Here is an 11,569-nt window from a genome sequence, read left to right as displayed (position 1 = left end):
GGGGCCATGTGCATTTACAAAGCCCCTCGTGGTGCCAGAACAGTGGACCCCCCCCACATGTGACCCCATTTTGGAAACTACACCCCTCACAGAATTTAATAAGTGGTGCAGTGAGCATTTACACCCCACTGGCGTTTGACAGATCTTTGGGACAGTGGGCTGTGCAAATGGAAAATTAAATTTTTCATTTTCACGGATCACTGTTCCAAAAATCTGTCAGACACCTGTGGGGCGTAAATGCTCACTGCGCCCCTTATTACATTACATGAGGGGTGTAGTTTCCAAAATGGGGTCATATGTGTCGGGGGTCCATTGTTCTGGCACTATGTGGGCTTTGTAAACACAAGTGGCCTTCAATTCCGGAAACATTTTCTCTTCAAAATCCCAATGGCGCTCCTTCTCTTCTGAGCATTGTAGTGCACCCATAGAGCACTTTAAATCCACATATGGGGTATGCTCTTACTCAGAATAAATTGGGTTACAAATTTTGGGGGGCTTTTTTTTATTTTCCCTTGTGAAAATGAAAAATTTAGGGTGACACCAGCATTTTAGTGAAAAAAAAATTATTTTTTTCACTTTCCCATCCAACTTTAATGAAAATTTGTCAAACACCTGTGGGGTGTTCAGGCTCACTATACCCCTTGTTACGTTCCGTGAGGGGTGTCGTTTCCAAAATGGGGTCACATGTCTGTATTTATTGTTTTGTGTTTATGTCAGAACCACTGTAAAATCAGCCACCCCTGTGCAAATCACCAATTTAGGCCTCAAATGTACATGGTGCTCTCACTCCTGAGCCTTGTTGTGCGTCCGCAGAGCATTTTACGCCCACATATGGGGTATCTCCGTACTCAGGAGAAATTGCGTTACAAATTTTGGGGGTCTTTTTTTCCTTTTACCTCCCGTGAAAATAAAAAGTAAAGGACAACACCAGCATGTTAGTGTAAAAAAAAATTTTTTTTTACACTAACAGGCTGGTGTAGACCCCAACTTTTCTTTTTCATAAGGGGTAAAAGGAAAAAAAGCCCCCAAAATTAGTAACGCAATTTCTCCTGAGTACGGAAATACCCCATATGTGGCACTAAACTGTTTCCTTGAAATACGACAGGGCTCCGAAGTGAGAGAGCGCCATGCGCATTTGAGGACTAAATTAGGGATTGCACAGGGGTGGACATAGGGGTATTCTACACCAGTGATTCCCAAACAGGGTGCCTCCAGCTGTTGCTAAACTCCCAGCATGCCTGGACAGTCAGTGGCTGTCCGGAAATGCTGGGAGTTGTTGTTTTGCAACAGCTGGAGGCTCTGTTTTGGAAACACTGCCGTACAATACGTTTTTTATTTTTTATTAGGGGGACAGTGTAAGGGGGTGTATATGTAGTGTTTTACTCTTTATTATGTGTAAGTGTAGTGTTTTTAGGGTACAGTCACACTGGCGGGTTTACAGTGAATTTACCGCTAGGAGTTTGCGCTGCGGTGAAAAATTTGCCACAGCCCAAACTTGAAGCAGAAAACTTACTGTAAACCTGCCCGTGTGAATGTACCCTGTACGTTCACATGGGGGGGGCAAACCTCCAGCTGTTTCAAAACTACAACTCCTAGCATGTACTGACAGACCGTGCATGCTGGGAGTTGTACTTTTGCAACAGCTGGAGGCACACTGGTTGGAAAACCTTCAGTGAGGTTCTGTTACCTAACTCAGTATTTTCCAACCAGTGTGCCTCCAGCTGTTGCAAAACTTCAACTCCCAGCATGTACTGATCGCCGAAAGGCATGCTGGGAGATGTAGTTATGCAACATCTGGAGGGATCGCAACTACAACTCCCAGCATGCAGAGACAGCTGTTTGCTGTTTAGGCTTGCTGGGAGTTGCAGTTTTGCAACATCTGTAGAGCTATAGTTAAGAGACCACTGCATAGTGGTCTCCAAACTGTGGACCTCCAGATGTTGCAAAACTACAACTCCCAGCATGCCCAGACAGCAAACTGCTGTCTGGGCATGCTGGGAGTTGTAGTTTTGCAAGATCTGGAGGTGCACAGTATAGAGATCACTTTGCAGTGATCTCAAACTGTAGACCTCCAGCTGTTGCAAAACTGCAACTCCCAGCAAGCCTAAACAGCTCTCTGGGCATGCTGGGAGTTGTAGTTTTGCCACATCTGGAGGGTTACAGTTTAGAGACCACTATAGTGGTCTCAGACTGTAGCCCTCCAGATGTTGCTAAGTAACTCACCGGCTTCGGTAGGATCCAGGGAGCTGCGTCGCGGTCCTCTTCTTCCGCCGATCGTTGCCCGCTGCCGCCGCTGATCGTTGCCGCTGCCGTCGCCGATGGGTAAGTGGATCTTCGGCGCCGGTCCCTGTCGGTTTCCCCGTTCTGCCCCGCCTATTGTGGGTGGGCAGGACGGGGAAACCGAAAGTAAACCCCTCCGCCCCCGATCTGCTATTGGTGGTCGCGTCTAGACCACCAATAGCAGAGATAGGAGGGGTGGCAACTCTGCCACTTCACTCCTATCGCTACAGGGGGATCGTGGGTGTCTAGGACACCCGCGATCCCCCTTCTATTCCGGGTCACCGGGTCACCATAGACCCGTATGACCCGGAATCGGCGCAAATCGCAAGTGTGAATTCACTTGCGATTTGCGCCGATCGCCGACATGGGGGGGTCTAATGACCCCCCTGGGCATTTGCGCGGGGTGCCTGCTGATAGATATCAGCAGTCACCCCGGCACGATCCCCGCCCGGCGCGCGGCGGGGACCGAAATTCCCACGGGCGTATAGGTACGCCCTTGGTCCTTAAGTACCAGGGAGCAAAGGCGTACCTGTACGCCCTTGGTCCTTAAGGGGTTAAGTGTTAATACGGTTTCACACCACGTTTTTGCAATACAGTTCCCATATACGTTTACGATTTGAAAACCGTACAGAACCGTATTGAAAACTGTATGCATTGACTCCATTGAAAACCGTATGCCAAACGATGCATCAGGTTGTGAGCTTTTTGTGTCTTGTACAGTTTTGTCATTTTTTTTTTCCCCGTACCTAAAACTGTATCCTACCACTGTTTTTTGTCAGAGTGAAAAACTGTATTGAAACCGTATACGGTTCCATGTATACGGTTAACATGGGAGTCAATGAGAGCCTATATGCGTACGGTTCCATCCGGTTTGCACCATACGGTTTTTGAGTCTGCACATGCACAGTGCACACCAAAATCCCATAGAAGTCTATAGGCTTTAATTTGACGAAGAAATTCTGCATTGTGAATAGACCCTAAGGCTAGGTTCACACTACGGAATCTCCGGCGCTAGGACCGCGCAGACACTGCAGTCTCAGATAGACTGCAATGTGTTCAGCCAGTATTTCCGCCATTCTTCAGGCGGAAATTTTCAAGCGGATTTTCCATTCACAAATTCCGCTTCACAAATTCCGAGGTGTGAATTTGTGAACAGAAACCCATTCACTATACAGTACATTTTAGTAAGCGGAATTTCTGCCTGCAATTTCAAAGCGGAATTGCAGGCGGAAATTCCATAGTGTGAACCTAGCCTAACGATTTAAATTTTCCACCCACAGACCCATATAAACACTTGTTTTTTGCGCCACCAATTGCGCTTTTGTGATGACATCAGTCATTTTACCACCAAATTTATGGTGCCGCAGAAAAAAATTATTCGTGGGGTGAAATTTAAAATATGCCATTCTGTACGATCACGACGATACCCAATTTATGTAGGGTTTGTTTTATATTACTACTTAAAATATGTTTATGCTTAAAATCGACCTCTTCTGACTATGTTCTGGCTATGTTCACACTTCGGAATGACCGCACGGAAAATCTCTGTGCGGACATTCTGGAGACTGCGGGCGCCGGCATAATATGCCAGCACTAGGACCGCACAAAAATGCGCCATCTCATAGACGGCTGTGTATTCCGTGCGGAGTCCAGAGAAAGAATGGACAGGTTCATTCTTTCTGCAGACACGGTATTCGGAAGTTCTGCCATGTGCACAACGCAGCAGAATCCCATTCAATTCAACAGGAACTTTGCTGCAGCAGAATTTCCATGCAGAAATTCAAGAGCATTTCTGCACAGAAATTCAGAGGTGTGAACATAGCCTAATTGTTTTATTTCTCCATATATGGGTCTGTAATTTTTTGCACAGTGATCTTTAGCTTTTATTGGAACCTTTTTTATTTTATTTTTATTTTTATGGAAAACCCTCAGCCTGTTCACCCACACTAATCCCAATACACTGGGTTATAGTGCGGGTGAACAGGGATGTAATGAGGGGTCACTTACTTAAAGGACAAGTCTCATGCCTGACATTACAGAAAAACTACGTTTTAGATAGCAGGGGGTCCGATCGCTTTGGACCCCCGCGATCGTCTGTACAGAGCCCCAGCTCTCCCACAGAGCGGCGCGCCACGACCCCCGCCCGAAGCAGGGCCTCTTCGCATTGATATGGGATAAGTTCCTGCGGATAGGGGATAAGTTTTTCTGTAATGTTGGGCATGAGACTTCTTTAACCCCTTCCAGCAAATGGACGTTTATGAACGTCCATTTTTCCTGTCACGTAAGGCAAATGGACGTTCATAAACGTCCAATACATATTCTATCACCATGTCCGTTGGAATGGTGATAGAAACGTCATCGCAGGTGTTCTGAACAGCTGACTGATGACACTATGCAGCTGGGGACCAATCAGAATGGTCCCCTGCTGCTGATTGTTGTCAAGGTCTCTGGTGACCCGATAGCCCGGAAAATAGGGATGATCGGAGCTGTCAGAGACAGCCCCGATCATCCTGAGGGATAGGAGCGAGGTGGCAGCTGCCACCTCGTTCCTATCCCCTGCCATTGGTCATTAGGACTAGCTGACCAATGGCAGGAGGGGGGCGGGAGGTTAAAGTTGAAATCCCCGCTCTGCCCGCCCCTGAATGTCGGGGCAGAGCGGGGTGGAGATGGCGAAAGGTGCCGGGACCGGCGATCGCGGAAGGTGCCAGCACTGGCGATCGTGGTGGCGATCCCACCACGATCGCCAGTGCTGGCACCTGCCGCGATCACCGGTCCCGGCACCTTTCGCCATCTCCACCCCGCTCTGCCCCGACATTCAGGGGCGGGCAGAGCGGGGATTTCAACTTTAACCTCCCGCCCCCCTCCTGCCATTGGTCAGCTAGTCCTAATGACCAATGGCAGGGGATAGGAACGAGGTGGCAGCTGCCACCTCGCTCCTATCCCTCAGGATGATCAGGGCTGTCTCTGACAGCTCCGATCATCCCTATTTTCCGGGCTATCGGGTCACCGTCATCGTGGCAGGCAGCGGAAGAACCGGCGGAGGCAGCAGTAAAGATCAGCGGTAAGTGATCTTCACCGCTGCCTTCCAGGAGTTGCCAAACTACAACTCCCAGCAAGCCCAGACAGCCAGAGGCTGTCTGGGCATGCTGGGAGATGTAGTTTTGCAACATCTGGAGGGCCACAGTTTGGAGACCACTGTGCAGAGGTGTCCAAACTGTAGCCTTTCCAGATGTTGCAAAACTACAAATCCCAGCATGCCCAGACAGTCCAGGAATGCTGGGAGTTGTAGTTCTGTAACATCTGGGCCTTCAGATGTTGCAGAACTACAACTCCCAGCATGCCTGGACAGTCTGGGCATGCTTGGAGTTGAAGTTTTGCAACATCTGGAGGGCTACAGTTTGGACACCACTGCACAGTGGTGTCCAAACTGTGGCCCTCCAGATGTTGCAAAACTACAACTCCCAATATGTCCTTCGACTGTCTGGGCATGCTGGGAGTTGTAGTTTTGCAACAACTGGAGGCACATTGGTTGGGAAACACTGAGTTAAGTAACAAACTCTGTGTTTTGCAATCAGTGTGCCTCCAGCTGTTGCATAACTACAACCCCCAGCATGCACGGACAGCCAAAGGGCATGCTGGGAGTGTTAGTAGTATGCCTCCTGCTGTTGCATAACTACAAGTCCCAGCATGCCCTTCAGTTGTCACTGCATGCTGAGAGTTGTAGTTTTTGCAATGGCTGAAGGCACTCTGATTGTGGAGTTTGTTACCTAACTCAGTGTTTCGCAACCATTGTGCCTCCAGCTGTGGCAAACTACAACTCCCAGCATGCACTGATAGACCATACATGCTGGGAATTGTAGTTTTGCAACAGCTGGAGGCACACTGGTTGCGAAACACTGAGTTAAGTAACAAACTCTGTGTTTTGCTACCAGTGTGCCTTCAGCTGTTACATAACTACAACCCCCAGCATGCACAGACAGCCAAAGGGCATACTGGTAGTTGTAGTTTTGAAACAGCTGGAGGTTCTCCCCCAGAGAGTGCAGTACAAGTTTGAGAGTGCAGTGGTGTCCAAACTGTAGCCCTTCAGATGTTGCAAAACTTCAAGGGGTTAAATATGTCCAGTAGGTCCTGAGATATGTCCCTCAGAAGATCCTCTGCTAATTCAGTGAATCCTCATAGGGGGTGACGCTCCGCAGACTCATTTTACATATTCATTGTTTGTGACTTCACTTCACTAGGATATAGGGGGAGGGGCTCCGCCCACTCAATTTACATATTGATTGTCTGTGACTCCACATCCTTGTGTAGTTAAAGACAATGAAGACTCTTGCTCGCCCACACTATAACCCAGTGTATTGGGTTTAATGTGGGTGAACAGACTGAGAGTTTTCCTTTGAATGGGATTTTTTTGATCGCTTTTCATGAATTTTTTACGGTATGTGATGTGACCAAAAATACACAATTCTGGACTCATGGGTCGAGTCGGGTCCTCGTCATAATCAGCAGATGCCTGCTAAATAAATGTGTTAAAGAAAAAGTAAAAAAAAAAGTTTTTAAGAATAAAAAAATAATAAAATAAAAATCCCCCCCCCCCTAATAAAAATTTTAATCGCTCCCCTTTTCCTATTTCTCAAATAAATAAAAAAAATGAGCATATTTGCTATTGTCATGCACAAAATTGTCCGAACTACTCAATTATCACATTCCTGATCCTGTATGGTGAAAGGCGTAAACGCAAAATAATAACACAGCTCCGTAGGTGCACATGACCATGAACAGATTTATTTTTTCAAGTTTTCTATTTTATTATTATTATTTTTTATAACATAAAACAAAAGCAAAAATTATAGTTTAGTATCATTGGAATGGTCCAGACCCATAGAATAAAGTTGGCATGTGAGATTTACCATTTTGGGAAAACCGAAAAAATTGCTCCACAAAATTGCGCAATTCCATGTTTTTTTTACATTTAACCTTACATATATTTTTTTTCTGGCTTTGTAATACATTATATGATAAAATAAAGTGCCCAATGAGAAAGTACAACTTGTCCCACAAAAGTAAGCCCTAAGGCTAAGTTTCCACTTTTTCCAGGCAGTTTTTGAGCCAAAGTCAGAAGTGGATCCATAAGGTATAAGAAGTATCAGTCCTTCCTTTATATGTCCTATTCCTTTTGAATACACTTCTGGCTTTGGCACAAAAACTGCAATGGCAGTATTCCAAAAACTGCCAGGAAAAAAAACAAGTGGAAACTTAGCCTAAGGGTGCATGCACACTACGTTTCTTAAGATACGTGACCGTATACGGCTGGGGAGAGGGAGGCGGAGAGTCGGGGGAGGGGCAACCACACGCTGCTGTATGCAGTCCCGTATCTAATGTATTTCAATGAGCAACCGGAGTGAAACGCTGCCTCCGGTCGTCTCCGTTTTGGCCCGTATACGGTTTCCCGGCCGGACTTAAAAACGTAGTCAACAGCGTTTTTAGGTCCGGTCGGGAATCCGTATACGGGGCATAACTGAGCCAACCGGTCGCTCATTGAAATACGTTTCACTCCGGTCTCTCATTGAAATACATTAGATACGGGACTGCATACAGCAGCGTGCGGTTGCCCAGCCCCCGACTCTCCGCCCCCCTCTCCCCAGCTGTATACGGTTCCGTATCTTAAGAAACATAGTGTGCATGCACCCTAATACAACTTTGCCAGTGGTAAACAAAAAGGTATGGGTCTTAGAATGTGAGGAGGAAGAAAGTTTGCGTAAGGCTGCATTCATACCACGTTTTTGCAATACAGTTCCTGTATAAGTTTTCAATGTGAAAACCGTACGGAACCGTATTGAAAACCATATAAGGTTGGGCTCACACCACGTTTTGTTAAATACGGCTCCCGTATACGGTTGGGAAGGGGGGGGGGGGCTTAATCGCGGCGCCTGCACTCAGCCGTATTTGGGAACCGTATTTAATGTATGTCTATGAGCCGACCGGAGTGAACCGCAGCCTCTGGTCGGCTTCGTTTTCGGCCGTATGCGGTTTCCCGACCACAGGCAAAAACGTGGTCGACCACGTTTTTGCCTGTGGTCGGGAAACCGCATACGGGCACCGTGATTAAGCCCCGCCCCCCTCCTCCCAACCGTATACGGGAGCCGTATTTAACAAAACGTGGTGTGAACCCAGCCTGACTCTCCATTGAAAACCGTATGCCAAAAGATGCATCAGGTTGTGTCCGTTTTGCATCCTGTAAGGTTTTGTCAGTTTTTTTTCCTGTACCCATAACTGTAGTCTACCACGTTTTTTTGGTCCGGGTGAAAAACTGTATTAAACCGGATGTTTTTTTTTAAACATGGGAGTCAATGGGAACCGTACAAAACTGTATGTGCGTACGGTACCATCCGGTTTTCACCATACGTTTTTTGACTTTGCACAGTTTTTTTTTTAAGTGAAACTTTATTCAAAAGGGAGTGAAAAGTTAAAAACGTATTCATTTTTTTCTTAAAAAACTGATGCAACCGGACATCATTTTTCAAACCGTATACGGTTTTTAACTGTATACGGGTTGAAATTTATACGCACGTTTTGATACAGTTTAGTCAGGTTTTGAGGAATCCGTTTTTGATCAAAAACCTGATACGGGAACTGTATTGTAAAAACGTGGTGTGCATGCACTCTTATTTTATTTAGCGTTATTTTGAAAACTAAATCCAATGTTGTTTCATTCACAAACAAATAGAACAGGTTCAGAAATTTTGACCTCTTGGCGTTTTTAGAGAATTATAATCCAAAATCCACTTGAAGCCAGTGTATTTCCCATTTGGATCAGGAAATTGATGTCGGATGGCATTGCCCATACACGAAGATTTGGGAACATGGTTCCCATTGCCTAAAAGCCCATTGTTTAGAGCCGAAAAATACTGGTAAGCGTGCCAACGGAGGTGCCTGAAACCAAAGAAAAATATTATAAAAATTTGCCATGATGCTGTGCACACTAAAGAGTGTCAACAAACCCACATATTTTCAAGACATACATCAGACTACAAAACAACATAGGGGTTATAAACATGTTACGAGGAAAAGTTGAACAGTTGCCCATACCAACCAATCAGATTGCTTCATTCATTTTTCTAAAAGCCTATGCAAAATGTAACAAGCAATTTAATTTGTTGCTATGGGCAACTGGGAAACTTTTCCTCTAGACAGGTTTTGAAAAATATCACCCATAGAGTGTGTAACGTTTGTTGTGGTGTGTTGTTAGGAATGTGTTCCAATACTAGGGAGATTTTATTGGCTAATGTAGCAAACAATTAGCAAAATATGTGTTGATGATAAGGGCGTAGCATTAATCCACGATGGGTGTAAGCTGGGCGGGCGATGGGTGTAACAGAAAACAAGAAGGGGCGGGTAATGGGCGTAACAAACCAAGAAGGGGCGGGAGATGGCCTGAAACAAAAGTCATGATAGGCTGCATAACAAGGAATAATAGGCGTCAACTAAATGCATCATTGTGCCGCAAAGTATAATGGGAATAGTAGTTTTGACAGACAGAACAACCGGAAATGAGCAACAAAGGCAGCAAGACATAACGGCAACTCAGGGAACGACAATGCAGCTGTAAAAGGCGCATACAGCGCAGGGGTGTTATGTGAGGATAGCAGGTAAGAAATAAAGTTTATGGGGTATACTTACTGGGCAGTGGAGTACCCTTTTAACCACCACATGTACCTCTGCATCCACCTGCCTCCTTAGCGCAGTAGGTAGCGCGTCAGTCTCATAATCTGAAGGTCGTGAGTTCGATCCTCACAGGGGGCATAAGTTTTATTTGTATTTTTTTTTTCCTGTTACAAAAATTTCAAGGAATTAAATTTTTTGGGGAGATTTTTGATTGTCCATTAAATTTGGGGGCACCTAGTGCTAGTGTGTTTTAGAATCTGGGAACTGGGCTGCGTCAATTTATGTGACAAATCTACAAATCTAGGCTAATAAAACCAGGGTAAACAGTTTGATGAATCTCTCCCAATGGACGTAAATGTACAGCAGGTCCCAGCTGCTATCAGCAGCCAGGAACCCACCGGTAATGGCAGACTTTAATATCTGTGGCATTATCGGGACTCTGTAAGACTCATCGGACCGCTCTCAGCATAATCGCGGAGTGCGATCAGTCAGAATGGCCAGTGAAGGTCCCCTTACCTGCCTCCCAGCAGCTACGATGATCTCCTCCTCTGGTCTGCCTTCTAGCAGAGAAGTAAATCAACGATATTACTGATCAGTGCTATGCATATGCATAGCACTAATCAGTAAAGCTAGAATTCCACTTAGGTTTTTTTGGCAAAAATACCCATTCTGCCACACAGTGCTGCAAGTCAATAGGGAACTGAAAAATCCCATATCCACTTGCCGTTTTTTCAGCTTGGTGTTTTTTTTTAAATCCTTTTGTTTATTTTTTGGCTTTTTTGGGCTGAGTGGGCGATTTCCAAAAATTAATAATCATGTGTTGAGATTATGGCATTTTGTTGGGAAAATCTTGGCGTTTTTCTCCCATAGAAGTCTTTGAGAGTGAAAAAACATCACAAAAAAAGCCATGGGGGGTTTTAACATAGGCATTTTTGCAGTCGGTTTTTATTTTAGCAATCTAAAAAAGTGATGGAAATAGCTATTTTTACAGATTTTCATAGGGTACAAAAAAATTTTAATAAAAAAAATACATTGATTCAGTAGGGAGGCCTTAACTTGTAGGGGCTTAGGGGCGCAATAAAAAAATATCTATTTAATAAAATTCAGGGATAAAATTTATAGGTACCTGGAACTGTGTTTGACGCAGGACTGGTTGTACTTGCAGACCGTTTTCAAACATGCATATTGTGCTGCTGCAGGCCATTTTAAACATACTAATTTTGTTTAAAAAATTTTAGTTTTTTTTTTTTTTTTTTTTTTTTTTTTTTTTAAAGCAGTACGATAGAAAAGTGTGTAACCATGGGTATTGTTTTAATGGTATTGACCCACAGAATAAAGATTACATGTCAGTTTTACCATAAAGTGTAATGTGGTTTTTTCAATTTCCCCACAAAATAATATATATATATATATATATATATATATATATATATATATTTTTTTTTTTTTCTTCTTGCTGCTCCATACATTTAGGGGTTAATAGAAAGGTGTCATTGCAAAGTACAATTGGTTGCACAAAAAAGAAAGTCTGTAGATGGTAAAATAAGAGTTATGGCTCTTAGGAGGCGAGGAGGAGAAACTGAAAATGCAAAAAGGACTGTGTCCCTAAGGGGTTAAACACTGAAGG

The 11,569-nt window shown here is 44.7% G+C and overlaps 1 non-coding gene across 1 annotated transcript; it reads left to right on the top strand.

Moving 5' to 3' along the window:
• The first annotated feature begins 10,007 nt into the window (after nt 1-10,007).
• On the top strand, nt 10,008-10,080 carry TRNAM-CAU (transfer RNA methionine (anticodon CAU)). Its single transcript has one exon. It is a non-coding gene; the product is annotated as a tRNA-Met (tRNA).
• Nucleotides 10,081-11,569: the final 1,489 nt, after the last annotated feature.

This window comes from Hyla sarda, chromosome 4, assembly GCF_029499605.1.
Source record: "Hyla sarda isolate aHylSar1 chromosome 4, aHylSar1.hap1, whole genome shotgun sequence".
Lineage (NCBI taxonomy): Eukaryota > Metazoa > Chordata > Amphibia > Anura > Hylidae > Hyla > Hyla sarda.
Note: the sequence above shows the minus strand (reverse complement) of the source record. Positions and strands in the feature narration are given on the sequence as shown.